The following is a 16,363-nucleotide window of genomic DNA, read 5'->3' as shown; positions in this document are numbered from 1 at the left end:
CGTGTCTTTACGGAATATACTTTGAGTGTAGCTGTGGACAGAAGTGAAACGTATATGTTAGACAGTTCAAACAATAAGAGAACAGAAGCTTTTCATATTTAGTTCTGGAGGAGAATGCTGAAGATTAGACGGTTAGATAGATCGACTAATGAGGATTTGCAGAAGTAGGAGAAAGAGAAATTCATGGCAGAACACGACTAAAATAACGGGCCGGTTAGCGGGACAAATCCTTAGGTACGAAAGATTCGTCATTTTGTTAAAAGAGGAAAATTTTTAGAAAACACCAAGGTATGTGTACAGTAAGCAGACTCAAGTGAGTGTAATTTTTCTTTCTATGTCCGTCATTGTGAGTGTAGGTCTGAAGGACTTTGGCTGTTCAGACATGTAATAAAATGGTACGCCTACAGCTGTGCTTACGATGTTATTTATTATATGGCTGCCAGTTTCGGTGCTTCGGTGCAACACCTTGAGGCCTTAGCTGACGCTGAGGGGGTTAACACTATCCGCGTGCACGACTCGTCAGTGGTAAATATCTATAACTGGTTTTCGCAGACTACCTATAACATCGGTGTTGTCTCTCCAACATCTCTGTTTCATAATTTTTTCATAATGTGGGCCCACAGTCGTCAAATATTTCTTTAAAGTCAGTACAGCCATTAGACTTTTTTTATTTGCAGTGTTACATTTTCACGATCATGATTCTGGCTTTAAAGTACCATTATCAAGTGTGTTAATGTTATACAGTGCCTAAGATGGCATAATGTTGTATTTAAAATACACTATTAGATACCTTGTCTGAGGGTCAATATTTCTGGTAAAAGTCTACTGCTTTGTTGTATCACTGAGTAAACCATCAGTCAAGATAGGCAGTATGCCATCTTAGGAGCTGTATAACAATAAAACACTTGATAATGGCACTTTAAAGCCGAAATCATGATCGTGTAAATGTAACACTGCAAATAAAAAACAGACTAACGGCTGTACGGACTTAAAAGAAATCGCTGTTTCAGGTAGAGAGTGTTGACCGCCTCAGCGTCAGATGCGGCCTGAAGAAAGTGCACTGAGGCACCGAAACTGGTATCCATATGACATCGTTAGGACGGCTATAGGTGTTCCATTTCATTACATAAGTGAACGTATTTACGAAGAAATGAAAGGCTTGTACGAAATAGCCTAGCGTGTTGAGCAGCATCGAATTAGTCTTAGGTCTCAGGAAATCAACAACAAAGTTACCATCCAGAAACTTCAGAGGAAGGGAGGACAATCGTCATTCAACGGTTCCTGCTCCATGCACAGTCATTGGCCGTCAATGTGGTTGAAGGTCTGAAGACATTTATCTGATGGTCGAAAATGGTCATCATTTAATAGACGTGTTTTCCGATATAGACTATTTTCACATTCACTTCATAATTAACTATAATTAATTTTAGCACTATTGACCACATTCTGACCATTAGTGAAGTAATAAGCAGAGCGAATGAATACCAACTGCCTCTCTGCATTGCCTTTGTTGTCTTTGAAAAGGCATTTCAGTCCGTTAGCCATGTAGCTGTCCTCCAAGCTTAGAGTGAGCAAGGAGTGGGAGCAGCATACATTGAAGTGCTCAGGAAAATCTACGAGAATTCTTCAGCTTATGTAAACATCGGCGAATCAACTCAAGAATGCCGCATCATGAGGGGTGTCAAGCAAGGCGATCCCATCTCCCCAAAACTGTTCTCTGCTGTATTGGAAATGGCTATTTCAAAGCTGGGCTGGGAAGGTAAGGGAATTAGAATTAATGGAAGAAGGCTTACCCACTTGAGATTTGCGTATGATATTGCCTTACTGTCGAAAGACTTCGCAGAGCTCCAAAACTAAGTTACAGATCTTGCATCGGAACGTCAGCTGGTTGGCTTGAACATGAACCTTTCCAAAACAAAAGAAATGTCCAACAAATCGGTCCCAGCTGGAGATGTGAAAATCAAGAACAGTCTATTAGAAGAGGTCAGTGAATATGGTTACTTTTGGCCAGATTATAAATATGAAGGGAGACATAAGGCCAGAAATCTATCGACGCATCAAGCTTGGCTGGCAAGCATTTGGGAAGAATTCAACAGTATTCAGATAAAAAAATGTCAGTAAAACTGAAGAAAGCAGTATTTGATCAATGCATTGTTCCTGTGATGACGTATGGCTGCGAGACATGCACACTGAACTCATTTAGAAAAGGGAAACCTAGGACAGCACAGAGAGCCATGGAGAGATCAATGCTGGGCTATACAAGAAAGGATAGGAAGAGGGCAGATGACCTCCCGTCTGTGACGAAGGTTAACGACATCTTAGAGACAGTACGTTCCTTGAAGTGGCAGTGGGCTGGCCAAGTCGCAAGAAGATAAGACAACAGATGGACGAAGCTAGTACTGGAGAGAAGGCCGAGAGAGCACCGGAGGCCTAGAGGAAGACCACCAGACAGGTGGGACAAAGACATGAAGAAGATCGCTGGTAACATCTGGCAGAGAACTGCCCAAGACCGTCACACTTGGAGAAGACTGCTGAAAGCCTACCTGAATCCACTACTCGAAGAGGCCACATCATTTAATGATTGAATTGGCTGATCATGATGATGATGATGATGATGATGATGATGATGATGATGATGATGATGATGATAATTAACTTCAAATAAATCAGAAGGGCGAGAAGAGGAATGGAGCAGTGATCCTCCCGAATGCGAGTCCATGGTGCAAACCACTGCTCCACCTCGCTCCGTGAAATCTGGAAGTATGTGTGTAGCGAGTAAAGAATTTCTCAGCATAGTTTAGACTGCTCGAACCTAAGAGGTGTAGAAGACTGACTAACTTCCGCTTTCGTGCATCTATCTGCCTGTTTGCTTTCCCGCGTTCTCGCCGCTCCCGGCTACCCTTGCGAGGCCGCCGCAACAGCCCTACATGGTCTTGCGAAGTGCCCAGCTGCATGGGGAACACGGAAGCCGGCCTGCCGAGATGCACTGGGGTCGCGCCGCGGCAGTCACGAGAGGCGCCCACACGCAGCGAGCTCACCACACTCGCTGGCGTGCTTCGTCACACGGCAGCCGCCTCCTGCCGGATACGGGGCGTGTCACGGAGAACGAACGTTCTTCCGCGAGACACTGGCACGGACTGTTATGCATTAAACAGTACTGTTTCTTATGTAAATAAGCCTACAGAGTGTTTCCGTAAGAGCGTGCAAAAATGTTACAGGACACAGACAATGCTCTTCTGAACAGTTTGGGATAGGGAACCTGGGGTCGGAGAAGCCTGGTTAACAAGTTATAGAAGTAAACTCCTCTACTTATTTGTCTAGCGTTACTGTTTCACAGCTAATTTACAACTAACACGCGTACAATTTTACACGTACTGTGGTGTTTATTTACGTTCATTCTCTATCTGCGGCAAGGAATCAAGGAAGATGAACCTGATTACTAGGAAGTCTTAATGCAGGTTTTGTTTACCTTACTTTCCCACTAGGTGGCCCTGTTTTATCATATTATATACCATGACAGAACGTGCTATCAATCAACGATAGACCCAATTATTACTCAGTGCTATTGAGAGACGTAGAGTAGAATTCGCTGTAGCAGTACCGGTACCATTTCTCTAAACTGACTGACGTGCACCTTGAGTACGGGGAAGTACGTTGCAGTTCTCTCGTTGCTGAAAGTCTGGGCTGAACGATTTCTTCACAGGCATCATCCGTTAGTTTCTGTCGATTGACGAATGCGGAGACTGGTTCATTGGAAAGAAGAAACGAGGTACCCGGCAACATGAGGACCACTCGCACAGCCGATTTTGAAGAGGAAGTGCTGGAACGTTTTACAGCGAACTCCACTACAAGTACTAGTCGTATTGCACATACTAGGGTGTGGCGGGTACTCCACGAACAACAACATCCATATCATCCACAACGAGTCCATGACCACCAAGGGTCGCATTGCGTCAGTAGTGCCTCCCACAATGTATTGATCGACCAGACTTACTCCAGATCGTGCTGTTTATTGACGAGGCTTCATTTGATCATGATGGTATTTCGCACAGCAGGAATACCCATATGTGGGATAAGGAAAACACTCGCGCTGTAGTGAGACTACACCATCAAGTGCGTTTTGCTGTGAATATCTGGGCCGGCATTGTAGGCGAAAGTGTAATCGGGCCTTATCTTCTACTTGGGCGTCCAAAGGGCCACCTGTACTTGAGGTTCGTGCAAAGAGTTCTACCTGGGTTGTTGGAAAACATACCCTTGGCTGCTCGTGACTGGATGTCGATACTACATGACAGTGCACCGCCTCACTACAGTGAGGATATCCGCAGCCATCGCAGTGTAGAATTTCTTGGTCGCTGGATTGGAAGGTGAGATCCATTTCATGGCCTGCGAGGTCACCTGACCTGAATCCTCTCGTTTATTTCCTATGGGGATATATATAGTCACTTGTGCATGAGACACCAGCAGAATTGTAGATGTCGGTTATGTGATTCGAAACTCACCAGGGATATTTGTCAGGGTGCGTCAGAATCTTGTTTTCCGATGTCATGCTTTCATTGAGTTTGATGGCCGTTAGTTACAGCACATTTCGTAAGATACATTACAAATCGTATGTTAATTGCATCAGTAATGGTATTTGCAGTTAGCTGTGACTGATGTAAATAAGAAAGTAATTCCGCGCAGGATTAGCCGAGCGGTCGGCGGGCGCTGCAGTCATGGACTGTGCGGCTGATCCAGGCGGAGGTTCGAGTCCTCCCTCGGGCATGGGTGTGTGTGTTTGTCCTTAGGATAATTTAGGTTATGTAGTGTGTAAGCTTAGGGACTAATGACCTTAGCAGTCAAGTCCCATAAGATTTCACACACACACAAATAAGAAAGTAAACGTAATGTGATTTTATTCGTATTATCTCCTTATGCTTTCCTCTCCGACCCCAGGTTCGCAATGTCAAATTGTTCAGTGTAGTATCCTCTGTGTCCTGTTTAATTTTTGCACGATCTTACGGAAACACCCTGAATAGCGTTGATATAAATCTGTTACACGATTATGGAACATGTTCTGCGCTCCACATTTGACGTTTTTTGGAGAACGGTAGTCTCCTCTTTCTAAATCGGTATAGATTATGTAAATAAAGACCTGAAGAAACACAGCTCTATCTTTTCGTACTTGATGTCAAGAACGCCCTAGACAACAGCATGTCGGATGATACCGTTACCCTTGACTTCCGGAACGCATGCGAAGCAGTTCCGCGCTGTCGTGTAGCGAACAGAATACGAACTCACCGAGTTACGAACCAGTTTAGTGACTGGACTGATTATTTTCGAAGACAAAGAACTCAGCACATCATTCTCAACTGAATGAAATCGACAGATATAGAAGTAATTCCTGGAACCTCCCATGGGGATATTAGAGGACCATTTTAGTTTAGAATACACGAAACGTCAGAGCAAAGTAATGAGACTAACAGACCCGCGAGCTATCTGGCAACGTTGTGTTATTCTGCTTGTATAGATCGGTGTGTTTATCCCTTCCAGATGTTCAGTCCGAGTTGCACCTCCGCACAGCCATCACGTGAGTTTTGAGTGTGCCATCAATGAACTTACGTTTTTGCCGTGTTTGGCAAAAATCTTTTGCACACCAAAAGATCTGTCCCCAACAAGAGCAGACGGAAGTCCGACGTTTCTAAACCTGAAATTAAATCAACTACTACAGATTAAAGAAACTAGTCTCAAACAACTTGGCTAGTCATTCAATCAGCACTAATAGTGCAAATCAGGAGAGGGCCACACTTCAGTAGATAATTACTGAGATCGCTAAAGGAACAATTGGTTTTGAGAAGAAAAAAGACAAGACTATTTGATGAATATTACGAAGAAACCATGTGTCCCATCAATATCAAATGAGAAGCCCATCTCTTGAAATGTGAGGCAGAGTATGGAAATCAGGAATAACTGGTGGCAATAAAAATCTGAAGACTTGTAAAGATTATCTGACGCCTGTTACCTGCAAAACTTTTAAGCAGGGATAAAGGCGATATACAACCGAGTACGATCCTCGTCAGGTACATTGTAGACTGCTGCCAATTCCATCACTGTAACTAAGTATGAAAAAAACTTAGAGCATTGGAAAGAACATTTCTCTGATCTTATAAATCTAGCCTTCAGTGTTGTTGAGAACCTTTTTATATAATGTCTCTCAGCAACCGCAACAACCGTCGATGACTCTTCCACCCGTATACATAGATTTTATCACAGCACCCAATCACTTAAGGCCAAGAAAGACTCCTGGTCCAGATAACATTCGTCTGGAACTGATACAAAATGGAGTTCCACCCTCGAAGACTAGGGTTTTTACTCTGATTCTCTTGTTGTCAGAAACTGGAGAAGTACTTGACGACTTGAATGCTACCATAATCTCTATCTTCCAGAAAGGTGACCGTACTGTAAGTGGGAATTACAACGGTATATCGCTTTTGTCAGTTGCTGGTAAAATCCTCTCACTAATTCTATTAAATCGGCTCCACATTATTTTAGAGAAGATTTTCCCGGACTCTCATTGCTCTTACAGAACCTACAGAGGTATAACAAATTGTTCAAATGGCTCTGAGCACTATGTGACTTAACTTCTGAGGTCATTAGTCCCCTAGAGTATAGAGTATAGAACTACTTAAACCTAACTAACGTAAGGACATCACACACATCCATTACTGAGGCAGGATTCAAACCTGCGACCGTAGCGGTCACGCGGTTCCAGACTGAAGCGCCTAGAACCGCACGGCCACAACGGCCGGCAGAGGCACAACAGATATGATCTTTTATGCAAGACAAACTCGAGGAAAAATGCAGAGAGCAACAGAAACATCTACATTTAGTTTTCTATTACCCGAAAAAAGCCTTTGATTTAGTGCCTACATCCGTTATGTGGAAGGTAACTAAGACACATCGGATGTCCTGAAAACTATGTGGATCTGGTTCAAGCTCTGCATGAAGGCATGTCTGGGCAGGTTCTTCTTGGTAACTGTACATCAGGTTCTGAAATAAGGCTGTGTGCTTGCTCCAACCCTCTTTGCAGTGTACATGGCTACCATATTGTACGAATCATCTGTAAACAACCAAGGGACGGTAATTAAATTTTGTTTTGAAGGCGGTCTCTTTATCCTGGTAAGACTTGGTTAGCAAAAACGTACACAGGTTACCCCAGTGACAGAACTACGGTATGTCGATGACACTACATCTCTTTTACTGACACCGGCAGTGTTCCAACTGTCAGTCAAGTGCTTTGAAACAACATATGATCGCTTTGGTCTTACTATCAACGAGGGAAAATCGAAGGTACCCGCACAACGTGCCCCAGGATTAACTCTTCCTGAGTTAAATATCTCTGTCCCAGTCACAGCACTGGGGGATGTTGAAAACTTTTCGTTTCTCTGAAGCATCCTGTCTAAACTAGGGCTGTTCACGCAGTATTTGGACAACTAATACGCAGGGTCTTCGTCAATAAAGGCCTAAAGCTGCACAACAGACTCATTGTGTACGGAGCTGTTGTCATTGCTTCGCTCCTGTATGACTGTGAAGCTTGGACACTCTATCGCCGTAATATCTAGAAACTTGAACGCTTCCACGAACTACAAGTCAGATACATCTTGAACATTAGGTAGGAGGACCATGCGGCTCACTTTGTGATTCTCGAAACAGCGCATCTAATCAGCAATGAGACAACCATCATCGCTCATCAGCTGAGATGGTTACGCCATGGTCATCGCAAGAGGGATACAGGTATTCCCCGCCAAATCCTTTACGGTGAACTCAGCTCTGGAAGTCGACCTCATGGAGCCCCTCTCAAGCGCTTTAAAGACCGGATAAAAAACATCCCACTAGGTAAATACCAGTCTGGTCCCCACGTCCCGCCTCAGATACACGCCTCGCAGACATTTGAAACACCTTCGCACTATTTCATGGTCTACACTAGACGCAGACAGCTGAGGTACACTTCTTCCGTCCTGGGGTGGGGGGGGTGGGGGGTGGGGGGTGGAGGGTGGGGGGGATGTGGGGGGGGGGGGAGGTATGAGGTGGCAGCAGGTAGGGCATGTGGCCACCCCTTCACTTTAAACGTGCCAAATCTGACTTAACCATGCTGATCCTGCGCAACGTACGGGACAAAGACACTAGCAAAAGGAGAAAAGAGGAAGAAGAAGAAGCTGCATGTCATAATCAGACAGCCCGTTTACTATTGGTTTTGTGATATTACTTTTTTCCCCACATTTGTCTACAGAGATATTATCCATAACAGTCTCAGAGCACTTACATACCCTAGTAGCAAAGTTCACAGTAGGAACTAAATTGAATGATAATGTTACTGACTGCAACAATTGTCCACTGACAGAGCTTTTCAATAAGCCTACATTAAAATCACCAGCAACCACTATTTCCTTGTTTTTTACCATGAGATGGGACAGCAGAGCTTGCAGATATTTTATGAAGAGGTTAAAATTTCCTGAAAGTGGTCTGATATACTCACTATTATAAAGGACGTATTATGAAATACTACTTCTGTTGCACAAACTGCTAAGTGCTGCTCTAAACAAAATTTAGAAATATCAATATTCTTGAAATCAAAACAGTTTCTGACAAATATGGCAACTCTTCCTTTCTCCATACTTTCTCTGCAGAAATAAGAGGCGAACTTGAATCCAGTAAGCTGACCGGTGTGGCCGATCGGTTCTAGGCGCTGCAGTCTGGAACAGGTTAGTTAGGTTTCAGTAGCTCTAAGTATAGGGGACTGATGACCTCAGATGTTAAGTCCCTTTGTGCTTAGAGCCATCTGATCTGAAATAAACGAAATCATACTGCGCAAACTAATTTCCATCACGCCCCACGGTCAACCGTGCAGTTTGAACATCCTAACGCAAACCGTTCAGAAGTTATGATGATTTTATTTAATGTAATTCAATAAGTTGCACCCTATATTTTGCACAGCATTATGCTACATTGGTGCAGCTGAGAATAAGTGGCGAGATTGTGATTCTGTTACCCTAAGAAACCAGAACAGCAAAAATAGTACCCCTTTCTCGATATTAGCGCTGTCTCAAGTGACGGTCGTGGTTCAAGCGTCTGCGGAGCAACGACATGCAGTACGCGCAATCCGTTGTCCTGGCTCGATAATTTCTAAGTCGCGACTGGCGATCCTTTAGACGGATCGTAATTATTCTGTAATGGAGCCCTAAAATCTCGGCAAATTCCCGCGTGTGACGCTCCCGTTCACCTGTAATACCATGGTCCGATTCGACTCACTTATACGGCAGTGCGCACTAGGAGATCGAACGTCAAGGCCGTAGACCTGTAACGAATAACTGCCCTCGCCATAGTGATTTGTCCGTCATGACTGAGGTCTAAAGTGTTGGTACAGGTAAGTCCTCACCACAGGTTCGCCGGTCAAGACCAAAGCTAGTGGAAAGTTAAGTTCAGGATAAGTGTTCAGAGTTCAAATGTTTTTTATTCCAGTCTTTGACCACAATACCAGTTTTTTAGACGATGACCGGTTTCATGGCTCTGAGCACTAGGGGACTCAACAGCCGTGGTCATCAGTCCCCTAGAACTTAGAACTACTTCAACCTAACTAACCTAAGGACATCACACACAGCCATGCCCCAGGCAGGATTCGAACCTGCGACCGTAGCAGTCTCACGGTTCCGGACTGCGCGCCTAGAACCGCGAGACCACCGCGACCGGCAACCGGTTTCAGTCCATAATGACCATCCTCAGATCTTTTTTACACCATGTCCTAAAGTGATAAGGCCATGTCCTAAAGTGATAATGGCATCGTCAAAATATATAAATATAATCAGCACAAAATCGTCATATAGTTGTACAATAAGGTGTAGAATAGGCCACATCGTCCACACTGTGAGTTCAGTTTACTCATTACAAGAGTCACGACCAGAATCCTCTCCAGACTACAGTCTGGATCAGAAGACCCTCTCCAGACCAGAGTTTGAATCAGAAATCCTACAGTCTGGATCAGAAGACCCTCTCCAGACCAGAATTTGAATCAGAAATCCTTTCCAGATTGGAGCCTGAAGCTGAAGACCCAGTTTCTCCTCTCCTCACTTTCCCTCAAACCTCGGTAAATTCCACAAAGTCACTCATGCAACTGCCCTCACCAGGACCTTTTGTCTACCACAAGACTCCACGAGCTCCTCTACCCATCATCCAGCCCTAATCAAAGTCAACAATAATCTTCTCTTTTCAGCCGAAGTAGCCAATCCCTGCCTCTCAACTTTCCATGCGGAGAGGACAGCATGTTGTGTTTTTGACTTCCCACAACTACTTTTGGCAGCATGTTTTCATTTTCCGTTTAACTCTAATGTGAACAACACATTTATCACAGGGATCATTATTTGCATGTCTCGAACATTTTAGCTTGTGCGACCGTGGGCCTAGGCTATTCTAAGAGATGTGCTTTTTTGTCCCAACATAGACCGTTTCAGAGCCACCGTAAATGTTACGTTCCTTCTAAAATAGTTTTGAAGTCTTGAGACTTCCCAAAAATCTCTGCAGGCTGGGGACGACACCACCTGCTGGCTTCCATGATTGCATTTGTTTATTGAAGAACCCATCCAAATGGCGTCGTTGCTAAACCAAACAACACTGAGCATACTGTGGTGTCACCGCCAGACATCACACTTGCTAGGTGGTAGCCTTTAAATCGACCGCGGTCCGGTAGTATCCGTCGGACCCGCGTGTCGCCACTATCAGTGATTGCAGATCGAGCGCCGCCACACGGCAGGTCCAAGGAGACTTCCTAGCACTCGCCCAGGTGTACAGCCGACTTTGCTAGCGATGGTTCACTGACTTCTACGCTCTCAATTGCCGAGACCATAGTTAGCGTAGCCTTCAGCTACGTTATTTGCTACGACCTAGCAAGGTGCCAGTATCCGTATTATTGATATTGTGAATCATGTACCATAAAGAGCGACGTTCTCCATTAATGGATTAAAGTTAAGTATTCCACCAGCTACGTCCGTTTTTCTCAAGTCTAATTCCCTTGTCATGTTCCAGACCTCACGCCAGCCTGCGTGAGCTGCGACGCGTGCATTTCGGCCTCCTTTAGAAAAACACGGTTGGCTCTCCTGCCAACCACAACACATACTGATTCGCATCATGCAACTGTCCAGTTTGAACGTCCTAACGCTAACGGTTCAGACGTTATGACGATTTTATTTCGTATACTTCAGTATTTGTCACCCTGTACATTGGCCTGCCATCGCTAGAAGCTCCTAACGGGTAGGTCTAGGTAGGCAATTTTTCCGCCTCTTTGGCCGAACGCATTGTCTGCACCTCGGTGGAAGACATACTTGGGACCAGCTCTCTGTCCCCAGTAATTTTTTCTAGATGTTCCTCTCCTTAATAGCTACATGTGGCTTGCAAGGCCCAAATGTCCACTTCAAGATAGGCCAATCAGCCAGAGTTTTTCCTTCGTCGACAAAGATACTATTCCAAGGAGAATCACCATAAAGATCCTGCTCGCATTAGCAATGTATGTGCTACCATGAGGGAGCGTTCATGCTGATAACTTCGTGTCGTCTCACGAAAATGATGTCTTGGGTGTAAAATAATCATTAAAGAGTACAAACTTCCTGGCAGATTAAAACTGTGTGGCTGACAGAGACTCGAACTCGGGAACTTTGCCTTTCGCAGGCAAGTGCTCTATCATCTGAGCTAGCGAAGCACGACTCACGCCAGGTCCTCACAGCTTGACTTCGGCCAGTATCTCGTCTCCTACTTTCCAAACTTTACAGAAGCTCTCCTGCGAACCTTGGAGAACTAGCACTCCTGAAAGAAAGGATATTGCGGAGACATGGCTTAGCCACTGCGTAGGGGATATTTCCAGAGTGAAATTTTCACTCTGCAGCGGAGTATGCGCTGATATGAAACTTCCTGACAGATTAAAACTGTGTGCCCGACCTAGACTCGAAATCGGAACCTTTGCCTTTCGCGGGCAAGTGCTCTACCATCTGCAAGGTTCGCAGGAGAGCTTCTGTAATGTTTGCAAGGTAGGAGACGATATACTGGCAGAAGTAAAGCTGTGAGGACCTGGCGTGAGTCGAGCTGCGGTAGCTCAGATGGTAGCCGGCAGCCGGCAGCGTGGTCGGTCAGAGGGATACCTGCCCTCTGTAATAAAACAAAACTGAGTTAATCGATCAACAACGACCGTCAACGGATGTCCTACGATGTCCGCCCTAAGCAGAAGCAACGAACAAAATGAGATTTAAAAAAAAGTGGTACAGCACTTGCCCGTGAAAGGCAAAGTTCCCGAGTTCGAGTCTCGGTCGGGCACACAGTTTTAATCTTCCAGGAAATTTCATATCAGCGCACACTCCGCTGCAGAGTGAAAATCTCATTCTGGATTAAACAGTAGCCATGAATATGGAAATAGTGAAAGAGTGACTCGTCCTCTCATTCTTTGTGTTGCTTTGAAAGTTTTGAACACTACACCTCTACAGAGTCTGAAAAATACGTCCCATATGCGAGTAGTTGCTGGCTGTAAAATTGCAGTAGCTGACACTGTGTCGAGCTGTGTGAAGGGCAGCAACTGGAAAATTTTTTTATTTTTCAGTGAGTTTCAAAAGGAAGGAGGAATATCTTATGAGGTGGTCTAACAGTCGCTTCGTATATAAAGAAGGTATAAACGAATTTCCAACTAAGTGGATGGGTTTAGACTCGTGAATACATTTCGTTTTGTGTTCAGGGTGTAAACAGCTTACTATAACTTTCTACTTTTAGTGAAGTATATACATCAGTTTACTGCATGTTAGAATACAAATATTTCAAACGACGTAACATATCTTACCATGTGCAGATTGCTGTAGCGTAGTACTTGTATAGAGGTGTTTTTATGGAAAGGCTGTTCCTAAGCAGTAGATTAAAGAAAGTTTCTTACTCGGATATTCAAAAAAATTCGTGACGTTCTTACAGTTTCTAGAACACATATTTGTTATGAAACTGAGAAAAATGCAGATTAAGTATAAACGGTCATTCAGGTACTAGTTAAGGGACCTTTGACAAGCACCTGACTGGTTCCATCTGTGCACAAGACCGGTGGCTTTACTGTTAGCGTCATGTTGCAGAATCAGTGCCCCAATTTCCAAGGCAATGGGAATAATAAACATTGTTGCTGCTGTGTTTACAGAAAAAATATTTTTTAAAAAAAATAGGAGTTATTATTCTACATTGAATCATACAGAGAGAAAAAAATAACCTCCTTTTGGACAGCAGCCTGTACTACGTACACAGATGTGTTTATGTAATGTGTCTACGTCGTCATAAAATTAGATAAATGGCAACTAATGGAGATCTAATGATGTGTTAAACACCGAAGATTGAGATGGCACTGATTATCGTTCCCAGTAGCTTCACAATTCAATTAAGAATCGGCTATTGGTGCAGGTTGTGGTAGTTGACTCTGAACCTGTATAATTACCTGTGTTGCGTAAAAATGGGCAAGGAGATCCATTACTGCTAGAGCTCGCTGTTGACGTTAAATCATTGGAAACATTAACAACCGTAAAATACTTAGAAGTACCAGTGCGGAGCGACCTCTATTGGAATGACCACTAACTGAGTTTCACTGGTAGCATGTTAAGGAAATGTAACTCATCTGTGAAAGTGGGTACTTAGAAAACATTCTACCGATTCTTGGGTACCGTTCATAAGTCTGGCACCGTTAATAGCATTGATTAATAGACGAGATAGAGGAAGTCCAACAAAAAGCCGCGTGTTTCGTCACTGTGTTGTTTACTAAGCGCGAGAGGTTATGCCGATGTTCAACAAGCTTCAGAAGCACACTCAACAGGAAAGATGTTGTGCATCACGGAAATATTTATTGTGGAAATTTGTGAGCTATGTTCCAAAATGTGTAGGCTCATATGAAGGGCTTATTTCAATGGTGGTACAAGCCATTACCTCCGTTTTCTGCCTATAACGCTTCTGAAGTTAATTATCCAAACAAACAGAAAGAAAAGGTTCATCTCTAGCAAGAAGCCATATGCTTGAATATTTCTGGTATCTCAAGTGCAGATTTTTCAGTGATCATTTAACTTTAGGACTCTGTATCTCGGAATTAACAAAAGTCGACTTGTACCACTGTTGAAATAAGCCCTTCATATACCACTTCGTCCACATATGCTTAGCGAATTTAAAAGAAAATTACTAGGAAATTAGAGAAATTAAAACTAATGCATAACATTACCGACAGTCGTCAGTCCGAAGCAGTTTTTGAGAAAGGAACAAGAAAGGTATGCAAGACAGTTGTACCAAAAGTATCCTCCGCCGCACACCGTAAAATGGCTTTCCGAACAAAGTAGATTCAAGTTGTCCTATACCGTCGTTTCACATCCTTGCCGAAACGAAATTAAAACAAGTTATCCCGAACGGCATAGCTCACGCTTGTCATACCTAAGTGGTTGCTGCCCAGTATACGTAACTTCAGTGACTGCAGTTAGTGTTTAATTATCCAAAATTATTCTTGACACATCTTTTTTTGCAGTATAATGTCGGATATCTCACAGTGTTAAACACCTGTCCGATATAGTACTGTACATGTTTAGATCAGAATATACGTATTTGGAGCCTTCCAACGTATCTTGCCTGCTTAGCTGCGTGGTAACGATCTCGCTTCCCATACAAGCGGGCCCGGGTTCTATTCCGGGCCGGGTTGGAGAATTTCTCCATTAAGGGACGGGGTTTTGTATTGCGCTCATCAACATTTCATCCTCATTACAGGCGCTGAAGTCGCCCAATGTGGCATCGACTGAAATAAGACTTGCATTTGGCGGGCCAACTTCCCCGAATGGAGCCTCCCGGCCAACGATGTCATACCCTCGTTTCAGTTTTTACATAATAGTTTTCCCGAGACAACTGCAAAATCCTTTAAGAACGTTCTACAGATCTGACGGGAGAGCCTGAAGTGTCACAATTAACAGTGTGATAAAAATAAATGAAAGGCATTTCTAAATACACACGTGACAAAATAAGAGACTGTATACGATGGTAGTTGCAGAGCAATCATTTGTAAGTGCCGTGTACTACGTCCGTAAGTGGGTAAAGTACGCAGGACGAAAGCGGCACGTGGCACTAAAGGATACATTATCCTGTTGTCAATAAATTGGCATTTGTTGCTCTCAATGTGACATCATTACGAGTGAAACAAGCCAGGTACGTAAAAAAATACAAGTAATACACAAAGAAAACACAGGGGAAGAAAAACATTTCATAGCACATAAGTAATTTTGTTCACATTCCTGTCCACCGTCTTCAACTTGGCTCGTTATACCAGCATTCCAACAGAAGGCGTCACCTTCTGGTGCTTATAGTCACGATCAGAAACAGGTACTGCCCGTGGTTCAACTCCACGACGGGGCATGTATGCTGGCAATCGGCATGCGTAAATAACGTAGCGGCGCAATTCTACAGTAACAACGTGTATGAGGATGAATGTGGCCATTAAAAACATTTATCAAATTAAAAATTAATATAAATCTGGAATTCGTATTGCGCGGCACGCGAATCTTTCCCACTCCTTTAGTACGTTAAGCAAACTGCTCATTGGAACTTACGAATCAAATGCATGTGCTGCTCTGTACTTTTTATCTAGTGCATTGTTCATTTGTGTAACTCACTTTTATGTGTGCTTACGAATTCCTTTAAGGGAATTTGCATGTCTAAACTCCCATGAATAACTACTACGCTGTGTTTTCCAGCTTCATGCAATCTAAATAATAGCTACGCAGTCATCCAGCTATGGTGTTGATTTTTTCTTTAAACCGGATAATGTTGTTGTTGTTGTTGTCGTTGTTGTTGTTGTTGTGGTCTTCAGTCCTGAGAATGGTTTGATGCAGCTCTCCATGCTACTCTATCCTGTGCAAGCTTCTTCATCTCACAGTACCTACTGCAGCCTACATCCTTCTGAATTTGCTTCGTGTATTCATCTCTTGGTCTCCCTCTGCGATTTTTACCTTCCACGCTGCCTCCAGTACTAAAGTGATGATCCCTTGAGGACTCAAAACATGTCCTACCAACCGATCCCTTCTTCTAGTCAAGTTGTGCCACAAACTCCTCTCCTCCCCAATTCTATTTAATACCTCCTCACTAGTCATGTGATCTACCCATATATGCTTCAGCATTCTTATGTAGCACCACATTTCGAAAACTTCTATTCTCTTATTGTCTAAGCTATGTTTCACTTCCATACATGGCTACACTATATACAAATACCCTCCTGGAAATTGAAATAAGAACACCTTGAATTCATTGTCCCAGGAAGGGGAAACTTTATTGACACATTCCTGGGGTCAGATACATCACATGATCA

The sequence above is a fragment of the Schistocerca gregaria genome, chromosome 5, assembly GCF_023897955.1.
Source record: "Schistocerca gregaria isolate iqSchGreg1 chromosome 5, iqSchGreg1.2, whole genome shotgun sequence".
In the NCBI taxonomy this organism is placed as follows: domain Eukaryota; kingdom Metazoa; phylum Arthropoda; class Insecta; order Orthoptera; family Acrididae; genus Schistocerca; species Schistocerca gregaria.
Note: the sequence above shows the minus strand (reverse complement) of the source record.